General features: G+C 46.8%; 1 long non-coding RNA gene across 2 annotated transcripts; it reads left to right on the forward strand.

Annotated features, from left to right (window-relative positions):
- Positions 1 to 590: 590 nt before the first annotated feature.
- On the forward strand, positions 591 to 19660 carry LOC137224642 (uncharacterized). 2 transcript variants are annotated; one of them, XR_010943417.1, is made up of 2 exons: positions 591 to 857; positions 15350 to 19660. It is a non-coding gene; the product is annotated as an uncharacterized lncRNA (long non-coding RNA). The 2 variants fall into 2 exon arrangements; XR_010943416.1 differs by lacking the exon at positions 591 to 857 and adding an exon at positions 12443 to 12611.
- The last annotated feature ends 787 nt before the right edge of the window (positions 19661 to 20447 follow it).

Genomic DNA, 20447 nt, shown 5'->3' on the forward strand with positions numbered 1-20447 from the left:
AGAAGTCTGCCCTGACATCCATGTGGCTAGGCGTCCCTGTGTCTGTCCGGTGAGCTCACCTGACTCTCCTGCTTCAAGGTTTATTAGAAGTCCAAGGACCACCATTCCTCGTGGCTACAGGAGTTCTCCAGCGATTTCTTGTCACTGTTTTGGCATTTTTCCTCCTGTGAGAAATTAGCTGAGCCTCCTGGGCTATTCGTCTGGCATCTGCTCATCTGCACAGCCGGTCAGCCCACTCCATCACTAAGAACAGGGCTGCCTGCCCAGCCTTCCACCTGCACACAGACTAGAGATTGTCAGAGGAGCTTGCAAGTCGAGTGGTAGTGTGTGGGGAAGCAGGGCCCAGGGAATTGGCCACCATCTGGCATTTTCTGCAACTCAGAGGGAGGGAGAAGCCAATGGCTGTGCTCCCAGGGAATGGCAGAGCACCTGTCAGCCAGGGGTCAGGAGTCAGCCAGGGAAACAGATCCACCAAGAGACATAAATGGGAGATATATGACTTGTTACAGAGATATGATCTCACGTAATCTTGGGAGCTGGCAAGCGGTCTCTGCAAAGCTGTTGTCTTCACATCTGATGCTGAAGCCTGAAGTCCACAAGACAGGCAGCTACGAAGGAAAGATAGATGCAAAGTGGCGGAAATCAAGACCAAGCTGGAACCCCAGTGTGAGATGGAACCCCACACTGATGGACTAAAACCCGTGTCAATCCTTGCTGCCTCTATGTAAATGGTGTGGGTATCCTGCAGAAGCAGGGGTCCTTTGGTGCGGAGCTAAACGCAGACCCCTGGCCCAGACACAGGAGCGGAAGAGCTGAAGGAGGATTCAGGGGAAGTTCTACCGCTTCCCGCCAATGACGTGAGTCAGCAGATTAGCAACATTATGTAGTATGAGCTACATTAATGTCTGTTGCTTCCCTTCTGCCCTTCCAGATTTCCCAAGAATCACTCTTGTGCCCCACTGTGGAGATACTAGACCAGCTCTGTCTTCACTTCTGGGGGTGCCTGAATGTCTGACTTTTGACATATGACCGAGATAAAGGCAATGGGATGTGTGGTATGCTGTGTGAGGTCTGAACCTCTCCCGACAAGCGCAGGGTTATCTTCTTTACCAGCGGTTTGCAATGGCCTCCCCAGTTTGAGAAGCCTGGCTGGATGACTTAAGAGCCACTTGGTTGGCTGTGTCCCCTCCTTACTCATGCCCACCCATAAATCCTACTTTCCTGTCAAAGAAAAAAAAAGCCACCTGGCTCTTTTCAGTGAGTTCTCCTAAAGCCAAGGTTCCTCACACAGATCTTGGCCCTTCAATCCAGAGATTCAGTGTGGCCTGTGTGGACACATGTTGGGCCCCGATGCACAAATTTTGTCTCTCAGAAACGACACTGTTCCCTTGCATTCTCTTTCTCTCCCTCCATTGGATCTTTCATCTTTAAATAAAAGTCTTAACGTAAGTATACTCTGTGGAGTCTGGAGAATCCATTCAAATATCTGAACTGGGGAAAACAATATAACCAACCCCACTGAAAATGTGTAAAAATGAGCATTCTGGGAAATGTAGGTCAGTCAAGCTAATTGATACCTTATGAAGTCATCAAAATGTCCATGGGCTTCAGCGCTCTGTGGCCACTATCTTGGTATGGGGAAGTTTGCTCTTGGTGTCAGGAACAAGCTTGGCAGACCTAGGTCTTTCCAAAGAAATCATTCCACAGCTGCCTGGGGAACCAGAACAGACAAATTCTACGAGGAAACAAAGACTTGTTGATTTCTTAAAATCCTCCCTTCTTGTGATTCTGCGGCTAAAACCTTATGCGGTTTCTTGCTAGTTTTCCAATGCTAACAGAAAGAGAATGCGGGAGGGAAGGTCTGATTCCTTTTGGGAAGGATGCTCTAGAAAGATCCAGGAAGACATAGATGAAAAAACTAGAACTGCCAAGAGCGAGTTACAACATGGCAGATTTGGGCTCCGTCAGTGGGAGGACTTTATAACATTTAGTGTAAATGTCCGATAGCTGAAGGGATTGCCCTGTGAGGACCTGAGTCCAACTCCTTGACTTGTTAGCTTTAGGCAGAGATTTAATAACATCCTTCCTTCCTCCTTCCCTCCCTCCCCCGTCCCTCTCTTCCTTTCTTCTTCCTTCTTTTCTTCCTTCCTTCCATGCATCTGTCCATCCAGTAAATTTTCTCTGAATGAAATCAGTCAACCAACATTTATTGAATACCTATTATACGCCAGGTGCTGTGTTGGGCTCTGGAATCACAGCCCAACAGGGAAGGCAGTTGGGGTTATTGACCACCTGCTGTGTGCTGGGCACTGCTTGAGGTGCTAGAGATTAGAACCTAGGAGAGCAGGCAGTCTGAGACTGGTGTTGAGATTCAATTCTAAGCCCTGACTCTTAAGTGGATCCCCCAATTTGTGAGTCCCAGTCTGGTTGGCACTACCAGCCATGATTCCCTGACTCACAGTGACCCACGGGGCTTCTGTTGCCACTAAGACTGTTTTGGTTTGGCTGGGTCTAGTGGGGCTGGGATGTTCTGGTCTGTGACCTCATTGTTTATTATCATTTTTCAAAGCTTCTGCCTCCCTTCTGTAGGCTGGACCAGAGCCAGAGACAACAGAGTGGCTATGTGAAATAAACTCCAGCCAGTATTACTATCATCTTGAACACCCAAACAATGGGTCACACGCCTACAGCTCGTGATGTCTTGGCCGCCTGGCCGGGGCTGAGCTCTTCCATTTTTATATGCCATTTGAGATGGGAAGGCATTGGAAATGGCTGACCTGTGAACGTTTACAGGGTGAAATCCATGCAGATAGAGAGGAGGTGAACTTACGAGTAGTCCAATCTCAGCCCTCAGGGAAAGACTAGGAAATGCCTTTAGCCTGACATTGAAAGATCTGATGTGATCCAGATGCTGCCACTTTAGCACCCAACTCTCCCCAAACACTGTGCAAGACCTGACAGGGGAGGGTGGCATGTGGGAGGACACGTGGGTGGAGGAAGGCCATGAGGTCAACAGTTCCCAAGATGGCGGCTGGGCTTTACCCCTTGGATGTGCCCTGTGCTGTGTCCCAATTTGCAAGGGTGGGACTGTCTCTAAAAGAGCCTTTTGAAAACCTTGTGCAGTCTCTTTGCAAACATGATATGATCCCTGAGAAAGAGAGTGTATACGAAGCTGGAGATGGCTCTTGACAAAAGTGGTTTGCTAATAAGCAAGAGTGGGACAGATAGAAATGTAGGCCTTTGCTGGCTGTGGAGGGAAGGCAGGGCTGGATTCCTGACAGAGAACTCTCATGGTCTATGGTGCTTTCCATCAGGACTCGTGCTCAGTTATGTGTTCAGAAGGCTGCTCATGCAGATGGTTGGGGGCATAGATGCTCCAGGCAACTCTGCAATGCTTGGAGGATGGGCATCTTTGTGAATGTACCTTGGATATTGAGTAGATTGGAGGTAGGGCTTGGAGGAAGTCTATGAAGTTTGTCTTAAGAAGTTAGAACTGAATTTTTTTAATACTTTATTATTTTTTAATTTTATTGAAATATAATTGATTTACAAAGTTGTACTAGTTTCAGATGTACAGCATAATGGTTCAGTTATACATATATATATAAGTATATATATATTCTTTTCCATTATAGGTTATTATAAGATATTGAATATAGTTCCCTGTGCTATACAGTAGGTCCTTGTTGATTATCTGTTTTATATATAATAGTGTGTATATTTCAATCTCAAACTCCTAATTTATCCCTAAACCTTAGAACTGAAGGTAATGCACCTGATTCTGGGGTGGTCACAGGTGTGATAGACGTTGGATCCCAGTCCAAATTCTGCAACCTATTCTCCGTGTGAACTTGCAAGTCCCTATATATTCACGGAAGGAAAGGGCTGGCTTAAATGTTCTCCAGAGATTTTTCGGCACTATGATGGAAACTGAACATGCATTATAAAATGGAGATCGTGCCTGAGCCATTTATACAGAATCTCCCAATAGTCACGCAGCTGGAGGAAAATGAAGAAACCTTAAATATTCTACCCAGCCTCCCTGCCTTCTGAGCAAAAGCATTCTTGGAATAACCAACTTCCTGGCCTCTACAAATATAACCCCACAGAGAACCAAGTCTTCAGCCACAAAGAGCTTTACTTCAGGTGTTTAAGACGACCCTGCATTCCCGATAAAAAGGCCCATGCTCTTGGCTCAAAATATCGCTGCAAGTTTTAAGTGACACTTGCATATTGATTTCAAAAGGCCCTGCGGCAACTCTGTAAATGAATTCATTAGAATAACTGACTCTGGTAGCTCTCCGACCCAGCAGTGACATCACCCCTACAGAGCACAGAGTTGAGCTTATGAACCAATCAAGATAATTGTGCCCTTGATTGGGAAGGATAAGTGTGCTGTTGAAGGCATTTGTCAGCTCTACAGCGGGGACTGTGTGGAGAGGCCAGGAGACAGTTTCAGAGAGAAGGCCGTGGGGAATTCCCTGGGTTGGGTGTTTGAACGTTAATACTTCTTTCTCCATGAGGTAGAGGCGGCGGTGGGGCAGAAGCATGCATCCGAGATTGGAAGCCTTGCATCGTGAGAGTCAGCATGACCTGCCTTGTAGAGTCTACAGTGCTTTTTGTGCTCTGCTTCTTCCTAATCATAGCAGTTACCATTTGCACTTTGTTTTTATCAATATATTAGTCTCCTTTTTTGGAAAGGATTTGTGGTGGCTTGAGTGTACATTCAATTCAATAGGACAGAATAAATAGCTAAGGACACTGGGTCAAAGGAAAAGTAAGCTTAGGTAGTAAGATGAAACCAGAAGTAAAGTTAACACACAAAGTATGTAAGCAATTGCAAAAGTGAGCCACTCTGAGCTTCCTAGCAGCCAATGTAAGGAAGGGAACACGGTTGATCATCAGGTTCACAGTACCCAAAGAATAAGAATGTTCCAACTGGACAATCAATAGATCCTCCTGGTCATTGCCCAAGAAACCTGGAGTTCAGGATTTTCATCTTTAAATGATAGGTACCTGGAGATAAAATGTCTGCATTGATCAGAAAGGACAGTGCCAAATGCTTTGATAATCTAGAAAATGTTATATAGGGCAGATGTTCTTTTTGGTTTAAAAAAAATTGCTTAAACCAGGACTTATGCCTGAGTGGAGGCCCGTTCCACAGCTGCAGAAAGGTGAGCTGAAGGAGACCCCTCGCAGAGCCAAGAGTGTCCTGAAAAAAACTGTTTGGGACAAAGGGGAAAATTTTTTTTTTTAACATCTTTATTGGAGTATAATTGCTTTACAGTGGTGTGTTAGTTTCTGCTTTATAACAAAGTGGATCACTGTACGTATACATATATCCCCATATCTCCTCCCACTTGCATCTCCCTCCCTCCCACCCTCCCTATCCCACCCCTCTAGTTGGTCACAAAGCACCAAGGTGATCTCCCTGTGCCATGCAGCTGCTTCCCATTAGCTATCTACCTTACATTTTGTAGTGTATATATGTCCATGCCTCTCTCTTACTTCGTCCCAGCTTACCCTTCCCCCTCCCCATGTCCTCAAGTCCATTCTCTATGTCTGCGTCTTTATTCCTGTCCTGCCCCTAGGTCCTTCAGAACCTTTTTTTTTTTTTTTAGGTTCCATATATGTGCATTAGCATACAGTATTTGTTTTTCTTTTTCTGACTTACTTCACTCTGTATAACAGACTCTAGGTCCATCCACCTCACTACAAATAGCTCAATTTCGTTTCTCTTTATGGCTGAGTAATGTTCCATTGTATATATGTGCCACATCTTCTTTATCCATTCATCTGTCAATGGACACTTAGGTTGCTTCCATGTCCTGACTATTGTAAATAGAGCTGCAGTGAACATTGTGGTACCTGATTCTTTCTGAATTATAGTTTTCTCAGGGTATATGCCCAGTAGTGGGATTTCTGGGTCATATGGTAGCTCTATTTTAAATTTTTAAGGAACCTCCATACTGTTCCCCATAGTGGCTGTATCAATTTACATTCCCACCAACAGTGAAAGAGGGCTCCCTACAGAGGGAAAATTAAGTGCCCAGTGTTCTAGGTACTGTGGGTCTTTCACCTTGGCTACACATCAGAATAACCTTAGAGCTTTTTTTAAAAAATTTTATTTATTATTTTATTTATTTTTGGCTGCGCTGGGTCTTCGTTGCTGCGCACGGGCTTTCTCTAGTTGCCGTGAGCGGCGGCTACTCTTCATTGCGGTGCACGTGCTTCTCATTGTGGTGGCTTCTCTTGTCGCGGAGCACAGGCTCTACATGTGTGGGCTTCAGTAGTTGTGGCACGTGGGCTCAGAAGTTGTGGCTCACGGGTTTAGTTGCTCCGCAGCATGTGGGATCTTCCCAGACCGGGGCTCAAACCCGTGTCCCCTGCATTGGCAGGCGGATTCTTAACCACTGAGCCACCAGGGAAGCCCCAACCTTGGAGGTCTGAACAACACTGAAGTCCAGTCCTCCAGGGGATTCTAAGTTGTCCCCAGAGATGGGGACCACTGCTCGGAGCATGGGGTTGTTTTGGGTGGAAAACCCCAAAGCAGCTTGCTACCAATCACTGGCCATAGCCACAGTTAATAAGCTGTCCTTGCCGGATCTGGTTGTGAGTGATGGAAAATCCTGGTGAACACGGAGGAAATATGAACCTGCAGGTAGTGAAGCTGTTGACCTGCTGCATCAGATTGTGGGAACTTAGCCAATGAGTTTTGGAGGATACCTACCCACAGGAATACCCGAGCCCTTGCATACAGGACCCCTGTGGGCATTTGTTGTGACTTTGATTTACAGAGGCTGATTAGCCAACCCGGTTCACCGAGGCTAACTGGGTCACAGGACTTGCGTTGCTAAAACTAGGAAAGCCCCAGGCAAACTGGGATGAGTGGGTCACCCCAATGGTTTGGTCTCTTCTCAAGACAGGATCAGAGAGTGGAAAGGGTGAGTCAGGCCTGAAGCCGAGCGGGTTTGACCCTCTGTGGATGTTTAACTGTGTCTTCCTTTCTACCTGGGCTGCCAGATGCAGGGTCCTCTCCCCCCCACCTCTGTTCCCATCTCCCTGAGACATTTCTGTGTCCGTCCCGGATTCCAGCAGGGGCCCAGCCAGAGCTCTGGGGCCTCTGGGGCCTGGGAGGAAGTGGAACTTCCCCAAACTCTGAAGATCTGCTCTGTCAGACGCTGTAGGACCATGGCTTTTCTCCAAAGTCAAGACACAGGGCTTCGAGACTCACTGTCTTTTGCCTGGAGCCTTTGTCCTGGAAAGCCAGTGGGCAGCCCCTGGGGTACGAATGAAACAGGCCGGGACCTGGGACCTGGGGCCCTTTGCTGCAATGCTTGCACCTGGACAAACGTCTCCTTCAGCAACAAAATACAAAGAAACTCTAAGGGACTAAAAATAACTGCCCACATGCACAGTTGGGGGCAATTATGGACAACAAGATACAAAAAGACCAAAACCACAACTGCCACTTCTGAAGAGCCAGGAGCAAAAGCAGGGTGTCAGGAGAAAAAGCAGGGTGCTGTGCATGCCCCCTGCACACAACACCACCAAAGAGGTGGGCAAACCACCTAAGTCACCCTTCTGGCCCGACCCCTGGACACACCGCTACCCTCACCCCATGTAAGGAACCATCTTGCCCCTGCCTGAGGAGTGAGTGAGCAAGGAAACCTGTTACTTGTTCTCGATCCTTCCTGCTGCAGCAGGGGCCCCAGTAAAGCCTTCCCTGAATTTCTTATCTGCTCTCTGATCAACTTCTATTGATTAAGGAGGCCAAGAACCGTGGTCAGTAACACAAACACTTAGATGACACAGGAACCCCACAGGCAAATGGTGCCCTGCTACCAGGGCTGGTTTCAGGGACACTCACTCATTAAGGCCCCTGCCCAGAAGGATCCAGGCTTGGTTTAACAGTTCTGCTGTCATCATCTTGAGCTCCTTAATAATTTTTGAACAAGGGGCTCTGCATTTTACTTTACGCCAGGCCCTGCAAATTCCGCGGCCAGATCTGCCTGCCACCCAGCCCAAAGGCAACCCCTCCACCTTCGTTCCACCCAAACAGATTCACTTATGCTGCTTTTGCCAGGGGTGCCGTTATGGAAAAAACTGAAATTAAAATGGGAAATTTTACCCGAGGGACTCACAACCTGGCTAATTCCTGGCCTAATTCCGGAATCTCTCAATCACATTTCCAAGGGGCACAGCCCCCAAATCTGCATTTTAGGAAAGGTACCTGGGTGATTCTGATGCATGGCGAAGATTGGGCTCCAGTATTTTAGAGCAGGATTTTAAGTCAAAATAAGTAAGGGGGGAAAAAAGAAAGGGAGGGCTTCCTTGGTGGCGCAGTGGTTGAGAGTCCGCCTGCCGATGCAAGGGACACGGGTTCATGCCCCGGTCCGGGAGGATCCCACATGCCGCGGAGCGGCTAAGCCCGTGAGCCATGGCCGCTGAGCCTGCGCGTCCGGAGCCTGTGCTCTGCAACGGGGGAGGCCGCAACCGTGAGAGGCCCGCGTACTGCAAAAACAAAAAAAAACAAAAAAAAAACAAAAAAAAAAAAAAAAGAAAGGGAATAAGCTGTGAGAGGTAAGCACTTGTTGGAGTCGCTGAGTCAGGCAGACTTTCAGGCTCCTACACTTATCCATAGTGCCCTCGTTTGGCCCCGACTGTGGGGATGTTTCCCCTTTGTGGGTTTCACTGCCTGAAATAAGAAAAAAGTATCTCTGTTACAATTCTGTGAGCAAGTTCCTTGAGGCCTGGGCCTGCTCTCTGCCCATGTTTTAGCCCCTGCTACCCCTTGTAGCCAAGCCAGGCTGCCCAGCAAGAACCCCCAGATCAGCTCTCTGGAGCCTCACACCCCTGCCTGCACCACTCTCCGGTTTCACGGCTTCCCAAATGCCCTCCTTCTGACCAGCCTCTCCAGCTGCTACACCCCGTGTTTGCTTCTGATTTTGACTGACCTTGGCCCGTGGCCCTTGGCTGACTCCTTCTGGCACTCTCATGGAAGACTCCAGGGCAAACAATTACCTGTCCCCTCCTGGTCTAAGCTGTGTGTCTTTGTGAGAGTGAGAAAACAATGCCCCTAGTCAAGTCTCACATGAGTAAGAAATGTAGCAGATCTGGCTGGCTTCAGGCATGGCTGGATCTACTGACTCTCTCCATCTCTTTGCTTCGACTTCCTCTATGAGTGCTCAGAGTTGTATCTTTCGATTCTAAAGGAAAGGCATGGTGACCAACACTCCTTCCCCCATCACAGGCAGCAGGAGTTTGGTTGGCTCAGTCTGCCTCCTCTGGGGTCTCTCATCATCTGACGTTGACATCCAATGGTGGTGTGCTGGTAGATGTTTAACAACTGGCTCTTGCCAGGGGCGTGGGAAGGATGCCTTGACTTGTAGGATTTGCTGGTTTCTGTGATGTAAATACTATTATGGTGACATATTTCAAGCTACGGATATTATATCTGTCAACACAGAGTTGGGAAGAGATGTACAGTAGAATGCCATCATGTAGTATTGCCAGATACCATATTTGTAAGTAACCTCAGGCACACAGATAATAATAAAATGTGACAAGACAATTAGGAAGGGATGAATTTTGAGTAGCCATTACTTTTTCTTTTAATATAATTCATTTAAGTATAAACTTATATCATTTAAGTTTTAATAATGAATATGCTTAACAAGCAGCTAGCAAGATTCCTGAATTTCTTTTTCTTTTTTTTTTTTTTGCGTTACACGGGCCTCTCACTGTTGTGGCCTCTCCCGTTGCGGAGCACAGGCTCCGGACCCGCAGGCTCAGTGGCCATGGCTCACGGGCCCAGCCGCTCCACGGCATGTGGGATCCTCCCGGACCGGGGCACGAACCCGTGTCCCCTGCATCGGCAGGCGGACTCTCAACCACTGCGCCACCAGGGAAGCCCCGTGAATTTTTTTTTTTTTAATGTTTTGGCTTGCTCCACACAGCATGCAGGATCTTAGTTCCCTGACCAGGGATCAAATCCATGCCCCCTGCATTGGGGGCTCAGAGTCTTAACTACTGGACCACCAGGGAAGTCCCAAGATTCCTGAAATTTAACCATCGGCTCTCATGAGCTGGTACCAGCGGCTCCAACACATCACTGCTTCTAGAACTGGGCTCAGTGACAAATGGTGAACAACATTCAATTAAGAACATCTGCTAAGGACTCCGGGTGGAGGATGGGTGGCAGGCATGCCTCGGGTTTACCTTTTCTAGAATGTCAGCGATTTTATGAAAAGAACGTTTGTTTTTTTCAATTGCAAAGAACCTAGGATCCCCAAGTGAAATGGCACAATTTTCCCTGGGGAGGAACACGTAGATTTTGTTCCTGTTTATGATGCTTCTGCGGTGGGATCTGACTGCATCTCATCGGCGTTGCCAAAGTCAGGAAAGAAGGGAGTGGGAGCCACCTGGGGGGGCATTTCTCATTTCTGTGCCAAGGTGCTAACAGATCTGTTAATTCTGCACACCATGGAAAAGCTAACTGCTGGAATGTGGGCATAGGTTGTTTTTCAGGTTCTTTTGCTTGAGTAGAGGGAGTCTTTACGGTCAGAATTTCACAGTTTAATATCTCATTAAGACTTCCTGCATCAGCTTTCCCGTTTCCCTCTTGTTTTCCCTGGTGGAATTTGCCAGCAGCTGAGCAGATCTGGGGGCTGGCTGGTTCTCGAAGGAACCAGGCAACAGCTGCCTCTGTGGAAGCATGACAGGTTAACGTGGCTTCCCGGGTGTCAAAAAGTCTCTTAAATAAGGAGCTGTTAGTTCTGGGTCCAATTTGGCTCAGTGGCTGTGGCTTGAGGAATTCCAGATATTGATTCTGGAGCTGGAGAAGTGTCCCTGGGAACCAGGGTCCAGGGTGGCTCCCCTGCACCCCCACCCCCTCCCCTTTTGCTATACCAGTGATTAGTGCAAGAATCTGTATACAGTAGGTGCTTGTCAAACCTTCATCCCAAATTGATCAGTTGGAGGGTATGAATCACAGTGAAGAGATAATCATTCTTAGCAACAGGTTTAATTTTCACTTCTTTATTGAGTTATAATTTAGATAGAGTAAAATACATACGTCTGAAGTATACAGCTCAAACCTTTTCTGCATATACATATGTAAATATTCATGTGACCGCCATCCTATAAGATGTAGGTAATTTCCTTCACCCTAGAAAGTTCTCTGTGTCCTTTTCCAGTCAATGCCTCCCCCAGAGGCATCCACTATTCTGGTCTTGTCTTAGCTTGGGCTGCCATAGTAAAATACCATAGTCTGGGTGGCTTAAACAACAGAAAGTTACTTTCCCATGGTTCTGGAGGCTGGAAGTCCAAGAGGAAGGTTCCAGTCGATTCAGATGGCTGCCTTCTCACCCTGTTCCAGCATGACCTCGTCTTTGTATCTGGAGATAGTGAGACCTCTGTTATCTCTTCTTAAAAGGACACTAATCTTGTAGGATCAGGGCCCCTCTCTTATGATCTCATTTAACCTTAATTACTTCTGTAGAGGCCCCATCTCCAAATACAGCCACACTGAGGGTTAAGGATTCAGCATAACAATGGGGACAGGGGTACAAGCATTCAGTCCACACAAATTAGCATTGCTGGCTCTAGAGCTTCAAACAGATGTGATCATACGGTACACGCTCCTCTGTGTCTGGCTGCCTTTGCGCAGTGTAATGTTTTCAAGATTCATCCACGTTGTTGTATGCATCAGTGATTCTTTCCTTTTTATTGCTAAATAGTGTTCCATTGTATGAATAGACCATAATTTGTTTATCCACCCTCCTACTGATGAATGTTAGGATTGTTTCCAGGCTGCCAATAGATATTTATTCTGTGTAGGTCATTACGTTAGCTGCTAGGATGTTAAAAAATGTAAAATATGTCCCTGCCCATCCGGAGCTTATGCTCGGGATCTGCGCTTAAAAAATAGCTAAGAAGGGGCTTCCCTGGTGGCGCAGTGGTTGAGAGTCCGCCTGCCGATGCAGGGGACACGGGTTCATGCCCCGGTCCGGGAGAATGCCCCATGCCGCGGAGCGGCTGGGCCCGCGAGCCATGGCCGCTGAGACTGCGCGTCCGGAGCCTGTGCTCCGCAACGGGAGAGGCCACAACAGTGAGAGGCCCGTGTACCGCAAAAAAAAAAAAAAAAATAGCTAAGAACATACCAACCTACCAAACAAAATAAAATATGACCCTGTGACTGACTCAGGGACTTGGAAGGAGGGAGATTTTTAAGGAATGTCAGTAAAGTCTGTTTGTAAATACGTGTACTCAGAAGATGAGCCAGCTTAAAAATGTCAGCTGCCAGAGAAACGAAAGCAGCTCCAAGTGAGGTCCAAGCTGGCAGGCCATTAGGCCAGCTGCATAGGTACCTCTGGGAAGCCTCAAAATGCTTCATTGCCTGTGTTACGGGCCGAAGAGCTTCATGAAGTGGGAACAGGGTGAAAACATTCCCCTCGGAACAAAGCTGGCTCCTGCTTTGTTTTTGTGGTTTCCTCCAAGAGGGTGGCAGGGAAACGTTTGTGCTCAGAAGGACAGCTAGGCACCACGTCCATGGTCAGGAAGGGCTCTCCGTGGCCAGGGGTGATTGTTCCAAGTGATGGGAAGGCAGGGTGAGCCAAAGGGTATGGGTCCTGGTCCCAGTGTGGGGTCTAGAGGGTGCACATTCAGCTTCTCTGGCCCAAAGGTGTATTTGGGTGGGTTGGCAGAGGTTTGGCAGCTGTGACAATGTCACACGGGCAGGGATGGGCAGCTGGAATTGACAGCCCCCTAAAGGGACCTGGGGGCCTGCCTGGGGTCTGTGAGCAGAGCTGCTAATATCTGTCCGTGAGTCTGAGAGATGAGGTCTTGTGTGTGTCCTCATAGACCTTTAGAAGCTCCCCCACCAAGTTTCGTCTAACGCCCTGGGTCTTGCCTTTCCCTGCCCAGCCATAGAGCAGATGGAGTTAAAGGGACTTCCGAGGTCCCTAAGCTTTTGGAGGTGAAAGGGTGACAGAATGAGTAATTGTGGGAGATTTCAGGAGAGTTACTCAGTGAAATCTCCCAACCATCGTTTTATGACCATGTTGGTGGTAACTATCCATTTCCTATTCATAATATCATATAATATTAGTGTTCTGCTTGCTTGGGGTTTAAACAATCTTTCTTACATTTTTTTTGATTGAGAGGACAAAAACCATGTTAAAAAATTGGGAAGAAAACAAGAAAGCTTCCTAATAGCCCCTCCTCACAGATATTTTCACATTGGTCTTACCTTCCGGTTCATGGTTTATGCACCATCTTTTCACAAATTTGCTTAAGCATTTATTTACCTGTGGCTGCAATAGACTTGACAATGATCACACTTAATGGCTGCATGATATTTAGTGTGGATGTGCCATAATTTTCTATTGCTGGACATCTCGGTGTCCAGATTTTGCTATTATCTGCAACTGAGTAATTCCTTTTAAAGAATTTGTACCCAAAGGTGCGCTTACCACAGCCCTGAGGGAGGCCCAGGGTGTCATCAGTGTTTCAAGGACAGAAAGACACAGAGGACTTGGAACTGCATTTTTGTGGGTCCAAAGGGAACCAGAACCAGAGCTGTGGTGGTGGTTGGGGGGAACTGTGGAAAGTATGTTTAAAATGTTAAAAAGGCAAGAAAAAAAAGTTATAAAGGCAAAAGAAAGTATAATTCTCCTACAAGTATCTAATGAGTACATGTCAAAGTTTTGTTTTAATTCGTTCATTAGAGAACCAGATGTATAAGACGACCTGATATATGGTTAGTAAAAGAAAAAAATGGGCAGTTAAGATCGCTAAGTTAGATACAACACTGATTATTTTTCTTCGAGGCAATAAAACTACAACCTTTAGTGTTATCTTCTCTATAAACAGAAAGTCATTTTTATCTCTACAGGAAAAAAATCATTTACACCACTTGGATAAAAGCCATTTGTATCTTAATGGTTTTCAACAAGTTAATAGCTAATTTTAGAGACTTGCGAAATATGGAATCAAGAGTAAATAGTAAGTCAAAGTTATTTCCTTCTAGAAGGTCCAATGCCCCTGAGGCAGCCATTCTTTTCTGCATCCTTTTTTGCTTTATTTCTGACTTTTGGAAATTGTTTTTCTTGAAGAGAGAAGAGACCTGGAGAGGGGAGTCCATGGTGATGTTAACTGTCCCCTCCAGCTATTTCAGAGCAGGGCAGCACCGCCAGATTTTTCTCTTGGCTTGAAGCAACAAGGGGTACAGATGGCTGGTGAGGACAAAAAAAGAAGCTTGAATAATTAATGCCCTCCCACTGGGGATGGACATGGAGAGGAGGGCCCAGAGCCTGTGAGAGGGATGGAGTGGAGACCTGGGATTGGACTAGAGGCCAGACCACCCCTCACCCCAGAGATTCTTCTGGAAGGCTGCCCAGAAGGGACCTTAAAAGCTCGTTTGAACCTGTTCATCTCACACGTTAAGTGATCCCTTCCTTATGGAGTGGAGCTCTGCCTTGGTCCTTTTGATCCATTGACAGTATTGTTCACCATTACCACTGCCACTTTCTTATCCAAAGCATCCCTTAGTCCCCTGAACCTAGAAGCCTAAGTAACCAGCAATCCTCTGGCTTTGTTCTTTTCCCTCCAGGCCCCTGCATTGCTTCCTCCTCCTGTTCCAGAGCAGAACCCGGCTCTTCCCAGCAGAGCAGAGTGGGGAGCTTCTGATTAAGGAAGAGGACTCCAGCCAAGGCGGGTGGGATGGGAGAGGAGAGGGATGGATTGGGAGTTTAGGATTAGCAGATGCAAATTATTATATATAGAATGGATACACAACAAGGCCCTACTGTAGAGCACAGGGAACTCTAGTCAATATCTTGTGATAAACCATAATGGAAAAGAATAGGAAAAAGAATGTATATATATATATATATATATATATATAAAACTGAGTTATTTTGCTATACAGCAGAAATTAACACAACATTGTAAACCAACTATACTTCAATAAAATTTAAAAAAAAAAGGAAGAGGATGACAGTTCAGGTGATGAACTCATCCTAGTATTCCTGGGAACGTCTAGATTGGAAAACTGAATGTCCCATGGCCCAGGAACCCACTCAGCCAGAGGCTACATGGGACAGTTGGTCACCCTAAGTCCAGCCCCCCTTGTGTTCTGAGCAGCTGTTGGTGCTGCTGTTGCCACCCTTAGTGGCTCTTTTAACTCTTTCCCCTCTGTTCTCCTAGTCTTCATCTCTTGTTATATCTCTGTTAAATACTCTCTCAATTTATGAAGCTGAGGCGATAGCTTAGGACTCGTACAAGTTTCCTGTGGACTTCAGTCTGGAACAGAAATGCATACGAGTTTTACATTTTTGTTTTCTAGCAAGGAGTGTTTGTGGAAGCTTCCAAGAAGACAAACAGAGTGGAATGGGGTGCATGGATCAGAAATGAATCACGTCGACTTTTTTCAGTAATGACACAGAGTTGTGGAGTCTTGGGAAAGAAACAACAGAAAGAAAAGGTTTTCTGGTGGAGACCTGTGAGAAGAATAAAGGCTCCTGAACGGAGAACTGGGATTCGGAGAGAAAGATGGACAGTGGTTGGACTCTTGAAGGACAATAAACTTGCCGTGCTTGTTAATGCCTGACTGCTGTTTACAGCTGGTGCTGTTAACACCTGGTGCTGTTTCCAAATGTTCTCCGTAAGCATCCGTTCTGCTCCAGGGTCCTCAGAAAGACAGGTTAATAGTTGACTGAAGGGAAGGGAGGCAAAGGGGGATTGTGTCAGTGTGTCCACAGCTGAACTCTTCTTAGGGCTGAAGGCACATAAGGGGGTATCATGCCCAGCTCTGAAAATAAAGCGTTATTGGCTCCAGTCAGAAACTGTCACTTTCTGCTGAGATGGAATATATTACTCAGAAGAGAGAAGCACCAAATATTATGCAGTCTGCCTTTGGGGAAAGAAAAAAACACCCACTTCTTATAAAAACACTTTTTTGGGATGAAGGATTTGATTTCAACTGGTGAGTCATCCCTGTGTTTTTTTGTTTTTTTTCTTTAACCACTTAGCCAAAAAATGAGGTTTTTAAAAAAGCATTTCTCGAAGCAAAATCTTCCACTGCTTGGGTTTCTCTCATCTGACATGGAAGGCATCCTAAGTGCTTATATCCACAGCGCCAGAAGCTGCCCCAGTTTGCATGAAAGATATTGTAGGACAAGATTCATAACGATCAAGTTTCAGGCTCATTAGGAAAAAGCAACCTCAAGATACTATTTGTGATCTAGAAGTGAGAAATGATCAAGAGACAGAAAATAAAATTTAAAACACAAATTTCAATGAGTGTGTTTGAAAATGACACAGTGAATGTCAGAAGGCAAAGGAGCTGAAGAGGGCTGTGGACATTGTAGCAGGAAGGACCATATGTCTTGGTCTAGCAAGGACAGTCCTGGTTCATGTTGGAAAAGCACCTACTTTCACTCTCAAGGATGTCTTGCTTTGGACAGTGGGTTATACGCTCGCCCCAGATGTAGTGGTTTGAAAGCATGTCTGCCGATTCTTTGACACTCTTAACCATCAAGAAGTCTGTGTCCCTTCTCCTTGGAAACGGATGGGCTTTTGTGACTGCCTGGGTGAGTGGTATGTGACAGCAGAGAATCCTGTAAGAAGCCTCGCTGCCCTGGATCTGCGTGCTGGAGGCACTACATGGAGAGACCAGAGAGCAGAGCCAGAGGTGCCTGAGGAGCCCCCCCTGCTGGGGTCTTCCCTGTCAAGGCACCAGACATATGAGTGAGGAAGGCTTCGTGATGACCCCAGCCCCCATCCAACTACAGCCACATGAGAGACCCCTAGTAAGAGTTGCGCGGCTGAGCCCAGGCAACTCTAGAACCGTGGGAGAAAAATAACAAATGATGGTGCTCTTTTATGTCAAGAAGTTTGAGGTAGTTTGTGATGCAGCGATAGTAAGCCAGATGCTAATTACAGGTTGGTTAAATACCTTGAGGGCCCCCACTGAGGACTTTTACGTTGCTGACAGTTTTCCATCATGCGCCTTCACTCACTATGCCACGGCTGCCCTGGCCCCCTTTCGTTCCATTCTCCCTAGAGCCACGTTCCTGTTGAGCCAGGACCCACTGTCTAGAATGCTCTCCACTCCTCCCTCCCTCCTCCAGGTCCCAGCTTAAAAACCCCTGCCCGGATCCCTCTAATAAAATCTTAGCTCTCTCATAGCCACTTGGGAGAGATTACATTTTCCAAAAATTGCCCAAGCCACGTTTGTGATCTTACGTGCTGTTCCAAAACCTCATCTTTCCCTTATCAAGAGGTAGGGACTATTTCCTTTCCCCTTGAAGTTGTGCAGGACATTGCGACTGCATGGATGGTACGGCATCCACCCTGCTCTCTCTCAGGACACACACCCTGGGAGCCCAGCCACCACATTGTCAGGAAGCCCAGGTCAGGCGGAGAGGCCACGTGGTGTATTCCATCTGATAGGTCCAGCTGAGGTCCCAGCAGAGAGCCGTCATGAACTGCCAGACAGGCAAGGGGGTTTTCCTTCAAATGATTCCGGCGCCCAGCTTCTATGCCACCCCAGCCAACGCCATCCAGAGCTGGGTGAGCCACCCCTGTCCAGTGATCATCAACATCACACTGTCTGTTGACTTTCAGACTGAGTTTGGGCTGGTTGTTACGCAGCCATAGGTGACCAGAACACCACTGTATTTTTATTTCTTAAAACTCTCCCAATCGTGATTAAACATTTTAAAATGATTTACTGAGTATCTATTTTTCTTCCTAAACTGTAAACTCCATGAGAGCCGGAACCCTAAGTATCTTGTCCATTGTTGTATTTCCAGCACCTGGCAGTACAACAGATGCTCTGTAATATATTTATGGGATGAATGAATGGATACAACAGCCTGAAAATACATGAGGAATGCCACCAAGGTGAAAATGAAAATCAGAACAGTTCCTGAGGATACACAGTTATTTTGGCGATTAGGAAAGTGCAGAAGGATATGCAGCTTATATAGGACAACAACTGTGGAACTTGGATGCTGTTTTGTAATTTTGCATATAACCACAATCCAATCAAATTTGTGTGTACACTAACACACACCATCTCAACAAAAGCCTTTGATAATCTTTTGACACCCTTAAAAGTTAGGTTCAGAGTAGATCCTTGGTTCGTGCAACTTCGTTAATGCATTTATCAAAGATTTAACTATAATCACATACCAAAACAAGTATCGTCTCCCATAGGTGGGAAAGTTGTTGTCAACTTAAACTCCATAGAGGAAGAGCTGTTTGAAGATGAGTATATTCAAGCCAGCAAAGTGTGAGACGTAGGGTGTTGTTGACAAGTGTTACTGCAAAACACTCAGCTATTATTTTTGAGAACACGTGGCAGACTGAGGTCCCAGAAGGGGGAAAAGCTACAATGGTGCCCATGTTTTCAAAAGGGAAGAACTTCTCAGGAAAAGAGAAAAACAGAACAAAACACCAATTTATCCATTTGTGGTCACCAGGCAGAACTCGAGGTCCTGAGCAACCAGCTTGGCTTGAGGGAGATGGATTTGGGACCAGGACCAACTCAGCCTCCAGTGAGAGTGACAGGCTGGGTAAACAATTGCACAGTGATGAATGACTGTATTTGGGCTTCTTGGTTGTTTGGCTGCAGGTGAGTAAATCAAATGCCTCTTGAAAGAACGGCGCCTGGCCTGAGAAGATTTTATAAACATCTCCTACTTCTGGGGGAGAAATTCATACAACCTTGTGAACTGGACCCACTCAAATGTTGCATAACTTCAACTGGTCATAATTCTGCATATCCTGGTCAGAGCCCTCTTCCATCCTCTGGTTCAGTTTCTCCAGTGACGGTATCGGCAGTCTCCTTTAAGGTGGAAGAAGGGTGGACATCAATTACCAAGATGGGAAAGGACTCCTCGCCCGCTGCTATTAACTGCTGCCACACACACCCTTTTCTTTTTAAACCCAGTATTCTGTCTATCCCAACTGCAGTGCAGTGGACTGAATGTATGTGTCCCCCTACCCCCAATTCATAAGTTGAAATCCTAACCCCCTGTGTGATGGTACTGGGCGGTGGGGCCTTTGAAAGGTGATTAGGGTTAGTGTCCTTATAGGAGGGACTCCTGATTGCTCTGTGCCCTCTTTCTGCCATGTGAGGATACAACAAGGAAACAGCAGTCTACAACTCAGAAGACGGCTCTCATCAGAACCTGACAGTGCTGGCCCCCTGATCTCGGACTTCTAGCCTCCAGAACTGTGAGAAATACATTTCTGTAGTTTATCAGCCACCCCCTTTACATTTGGTTATAGCAGCCTGAGTTAAAGCACATACAAAACCTCGGGCTTCCCTGGAGGCGCAGTGGTTAAGAATCCGCCTGCCAATGCAGGAGGCACAGATTTGAACCCTGGCCCGGGAAGATCCCACATGCCGCAGAGCAACTAAGCCCGTGCGCCACAGCTACTGAGCCTGCGCTCTAGAGCCTGCGAGCCACAACTACTGAGCCTGTGTGCCTAGAGCCCATGCTCTGCAACAAGAGAAGCCAACGCAATGAGAAACCCGTGCACCACAATGAAGAGTAGCCCCTGTTTACCACAACTAGAGAAAGCCCGTGCACAGCAACGAAAACCCAACGCAGCCAAAAATAAATAAATTAAAAAAATCAAAAAACCATGCACGAAACCTCTGTCTTTGGCAAATGCATCGTGTCCTCTCTTCCCTCTGTAACTTTGCCCTGAAATGCCCTACTGTTCCCCCTCCCATATATCCCATCTAACTAACTTTGACTACTCCCTTCTCTCAGGGGTCAGTTCAGGTGTTGTACTAGAGGGAAGCTGGGGGCACCCATCCAGATCCCTGTGAGCTGGGCAGGTACACCCGTCCGCCAGCTGCTCTGAGTGTTAGCTTCTAACAGCTCAAAGCTAGAAGCCAACACTCCAGTGACTGGATGATAAGGAGTACAAAAGTCTGGTGTCTTTGGTTGAAGGAAGGACAACTCTGGTGTAATTCACCCTCCGTCCAGATACCCTCCAGGACTAGAGGCTAGACTCCAGCAGGAACCCAACTTCTTCCCTTGTTCTAGCTCACTTGCCTCAGTTCTTCACAGGCTTCTTCTGCTCTCCCTCAATAAGTCACTTGTACAAGGTTTCTCCTTCCAGACTCTGCTTTGAGGGAACCCCACCCAAGCAGACATCATCTCTTCTGGGAAGACTTTCCCGGACCATTTTCCACCCACACTGATTTAGGGACCCCTCTTTTGTGCACCCACCTCTACCACTGAGCTCCTCGCCAAGTCCTGGAATCACTGATTTACCAGTCAGTCTCCCTCCTAGGCTACTTGACAGCAGAAACCCTGACCCACTGATCTTTTCCTCCCCAGCACCCAGGGCAGTATCAGTTTGGCCTATAGCTCGTGCTCAGTAAAACGTTAACAAACTGAATCTTGGGGGCCTTTTGG

Source organism: Pseudorca crassidens, chromosome 5 (genome assembly GCF_039906515.1).
Source record: "Pseudorca crassidens isolate mPseCra1 chromosome 5, mPseCra1.hap1, whole genome shotgun sequence".
Lineage (NCBI taxonomy): Eukaryota > Metazoa > Chordata > Mammalia > Artiodactyla > Delphinidae > Pseudorca > Pseudorca crassidens.